The sequence below is a fragment of the Petaurus breviceps genome, unplaced genomic scaffold, assembly GCF_028583685.1.
Source record: "Petaurus breviceps papuanus isolate PSGF00001 unplaced genomic scaffold, PetGlider_PUasm1.0 90845, whole genome shotgun sequence".
NCBI classification, from domain to species: domain Eukaryota; kingdom Metazoa; phylum Chordata; class Mammalia; order Diprotodontia; family Petauridae; genus Petaurus; species Petaurus breviceps.
In genome coordinates, this window is record NW_027187359.1 from 25,021,413 (window position 1) to 25,026,412 (window position 5,000).

Genomic DNA, 5,000 nt, shown 5'->3' on the forward strand with positions numbered 1-5,000 from the left:
AGACAGACAGACAGACAGACAGACAGACAGACAGACAGACAGACAGATAGATAGATAGATAGATAGATAGATAGATAGATAGATAGATAGATAGATAGATAGATAGATAGTAACTTGCCAAACATCACATGACTAGTAAGCGTTAAGTGTCTGAGGTCAGACTTGAACTCAGGTCCTCCTGACTCCAGGGTTGGTACTCTATTCACTGAACCACCTAGCTTCCCCCTCTAAATATAATTTTAATAACTAATCCCAGGAAAACCAAAACAGAAAAAGAAAGTGATAAGTATATTAACTGTAATAGGATGAAGCATAAGCCTTCCCAACAAGATCAGGGGTGAAGTAAGGCTGTCTGTTGTCCCCATTATTCAATATTGTACTACAAAAGCTACATGGGCAACGAGGAAACAAACTAAGATACTTTGCAGATAATATGATGGTTTACTTAGAGAAGACCAGAGATGAAATAAAAAAATAGTTGAAACAATTAACAACTTCATCAAATTTGCAGGATATAAAATAAACAAATCATCACTATTTCTGTATTCTTAATTCTGTATCATCAGTCTTATGCCAAAAATAGCAGGAAGAGATGGAAATAAAAATTCTACTTAAAGGTAGTATAAAATACTTTGGAGTCTACCTCCCCAAAACACATAGTAACAGAAATATAAAATTAACAATATTACAAAACACTTTTGAAACAAGGAAAGACCTATCTAAATAATTGGAGAAATATTAATTGCTTGTGTGCAGTTTAAGCCAATATACTAAAAATGACAGTGCTATCTAAATTTTACTTATTTGGTACATTCTTATTAAACTACCAAAAAGTTACTTTATAGGGCTTGAAAAAAATAATAAAATTTATCTGGAGGAACAAAAGATCAAAAACATCAAAGGAATCAATGAAACAAAATAGAAAGAATAGGGAGAGCAGTACCAGATCTCCAATTATACTACAAAGCTATAATGATTGAAACAGTTACATACTGTATAAGTAATAGAGTGATTGATCAATGGAACAGAATAGGTATATAATTTAAAGAAGCAAGTGAGTTCAATCACATAGTGTTTAATAAAACTAAAGATCCCAAGTAATGGGGCAAGAAATCACTATTTAACAAAAAACTATTGGGAAAACAGGAAAGAAGTCTGACAGAAATTGGATGTGCTGGGCAACTAGATATCTTATGTCAAACACTGAGATAAACTGGAAATAAGTATCTGATTTAGACAAAATGGTGATATCATAAGCAAATTAGTGGAACATACAAGAAACAAGAGATAGGTTCACAGGTAAAATGAACAAATTCAATTACATAAAATTTAAGTTTTAACATGCAAAAAACACAATGTAGCTAACATTGGAAGAAATAGCAAACTGGAACAAAAAACTTAGCAGCATTTTCCTCTGATAAAGGTCTCATTTCTCAAATATATAGATAACTAAGTCAAATTTATAAGAACAAGAACCATTGCCCAATAGACAGATGGTGAAAGGATATGAACAGGCAGTTTTCAGAGAAAAAAATCAAAGCTATCCCTAGTCATAGGAAAAAGAGTGGTCTAAATCACTAATAATTAGAGAACTGAAAATTGAAACAACTCTGAGATAGCATAGTACACATAACAGTTAGGTTAAGCTAACAGAAGAGTTTAAAAACAAATGCTGAATGGAATGGGGAAAATAAGTAGAGTAAAGCACTGTTGGAGAAATTGTAAATTAGTACAAATATTTTGAAAGTAGTTTGAAGATTTTGATTTACCTTTTGATTTAGCAATAACATTACTGAGACTATACCTCAAGGAAATCCAAGAAAAATATGCACAAAAAGATTTATAGCAATTATTTTTGTGATGACAAAGAATATGGAAACTGAGGGGATGCCCATCAGTTGAGGAATTATTAAACAATTTATAATATATGACTATGATGGAATACTATTGTGTTATCAGAACCGATGAAAGGAATTGTTTCAGAAAATTCTGGGACAACTTATATAAACTGATGCAAAGTGAAAAGAACCAGCAGTACAATTTACACAATAACAGCAATATTGTAAAGATATCAGCGCAATGACCCATCACAGTCTCAAAGGATTAATGATGAAAAATGCTATACACACCCAGATAGAGAACTCATGGACTCAGTGCTGATTGAAAACTCATTTTTTTCTTTTACTTTTTTTTTGTTTGTTTGGTTGTTCTTGAAGGGTTTGGGAGGATATATCCAATGAATAAATTTGTTTTGTATGACTTCATATTTGTAATGGGTTTTGTATTTTTTGGTTTTCAATTAGTCGGGGATTAAATGAAAGGAAGGATGAAATCTAAAACAGAAAACTAAATAGATAAGAAGTCAAAAAAAATATGTTATATGACATGACTATCCAGGAGGGGTAAGTGGGAGAGCTACTAGGAAAATTTAGACAATGTAAAAACAAAAGATCTTTTTTTTTTAATTATTTTTGCTAGTCACTTGAATGATAGCTGAGAAGGCATGCTATCAAAAGTGCAGATAACACAGATTGAATAACAGAAGTAGGATGCAAGTGTATCTTGATATGCAGAGCAGCAGCACTCAAACTTTTTGGTCTCAGGACCCTTTCGGAATCTTAAAATTACTGAGGATCCCCAAAGAATTTTGTGTATATTATATCTATCAATATTTGCTATATTATTATTATCATTCTATTATTATGAAAATCATTTTTATTTTTCAGACACCTTGAAAGGGGTTTGGTACTCTGAGTGTCTCTGGGATCATTCTTTGAAAAGAACTGGAATAAACAAGAGAAAATGGAGGTCAATGAATTGGGCGTGCAATTGAAAAAGCTAGAGAAAAAACAAATTGAAAATCCCCAAATTAAATACTAAATTAGAAATAAAGAAAACCAAAGGAGAGATTAATAAAATTGAAATTAAGAAAACTATTGAATTAATAAATAAAACTAAGAGCTGGTTTTATAAAAAAAATAAAATTGTTAGACTTTTAATCAATATGATAAAAAGAAAGAAAAAAATAAACAAATTATGAGCATCAAAAATGAAAAGGGTCAATCTACCTCCAAAGAAGAGGAAATGAAAACAATAATTAGGAATTATTTTGCCCAATCTTATGCACATAAATGGATGAATGTTTACAAAAATATAACTTGCCCATATTGACTGAAGAGGAAGTAAATTACTTAAATAACCCCATCTCAGAAGAAGAAATGGAACAAGTCATCAGTGAACTCCCTAGGAAAAAATCTCCAGGGACAGGTGGATTTACTAGTGAATTCTACCAAATATTTAAAGAACAATTGATTCCAATACTCCACAAACTATTTGGGGAAATTAGTGAAGAAGGAGTCCTTCCAAATTCTTTTCATGATACAAATGTGGCATTGATACCTAAATCAGGAAGAGATAAAATGGAGAAAGAAAATTATAGAAGTTTCCTTCATGAATATAGATTAAAAATTTTAAACAAAATATTATCAAAAAGACTACAGCAATTTATCACAAGAATAATACACTTTGATTAGGTAGGATTTTTTCCAGGAATGCAAGGATGATTTAATATTAGGAAAACCATCAATGTAATTGATCCTATCAACAATAAAACTAAGAGAAATCACATGATTATCTCAACAGATGCAGAAAAAGCTTTAGACAAAATACAACATCGATTCTTATTAAAAACACTAGAAAGTATAGGAATAAAGGGAGTCTTCCTTAAAATTATAGGTAGTATCTATTTAAAGCCATCAGCAAGTATTACATATAATGGAGATAAGTTAGAAGCATTTCCAATAAGATCAGGGGTGAAAAAAGGGTGTCCACTATCATCCCTCTTATTCAATCTGGTACTAGAAATGATACCAGTAGTAATTAGAGAAGAAAAAGAAATAAAAGGAATCAAATTAGGCAAAGAAGAGACCAAGCTATCACTCTTTGCAGATGATATGATGATACTTAGAGAATCCTATAGAATCAAGTAAAAAACTACTTGAGACAATAAATAAATTTGACAAAGCTGCCACATATAAAATAAAACCACATAAATTCTTGGCATTCCTGTATGTTTCTAATGAAATTCAACAGCAAGAGATAGAAAGAGAAATACCATTATATTTATTATATAATATTATTATAAAATTATAGATATTATATTATATTTGGTAATCTACCTGCCAAAACAAACCCAGAACCTATATGAACACAAGTACAAAACACTTTTCACACAAAAAAGTCAGATCTAACTAAATGGAAAAACATCAATTGCTCATGGCTGGGTCGAGCTAATATAATAAAAATGACAATTTTACCTAAATTAAATTATATATTTAGTGTCATACTGATCAATTTACCAAAAAGTTACTTTAAAGAGCTAGAAAAAAATAGTAACAAAATTCATTTGGAAGAACAAAAATCCAGAATATCAAGATAATCAATGAAAAGAAATGCTAGGGAAGGTGGTCTAGGTATACCAGATTTTAATCCATATTATAAAGCAGCAGTCATGAAAACTACTTGGTACTGGCTAAGGAATAGAGAAGTGGATCAATGGAATAGATTGGATACACAAGACTCAGCAGTTAATAACTGCAGTAATCTACTGTTTGATAAACCCAAAGACCCCAGTTTGGGGGCTAAGAAGTCACTATTTGACAAAAACTGCTGGGAAAACTGGCATATGATATGGCAGTAACTGGGCATAAACCATTATCTAACACTGTATACCAAAATCAAGTCTAAATGGCTGCATGATCTAGGTATAAAGGCTGATACTGTAACACTCTGGGAAAGCAAGGAATAGTTTACCTGTCAGATTTATGGAGAAGGGAAGACTTTATGACCAAACAAGAATTAGAGACCATTATACAATGCAAAATCGATCATTTTGATTACATTAAATTGAAAAGCCTCTGTACAAACAAAGCTAATGTGACCAAGAATAAGAGGGTGGAAAATTGGGAAAGAATTTTTACAACCAATGTCTCTGATAAAGG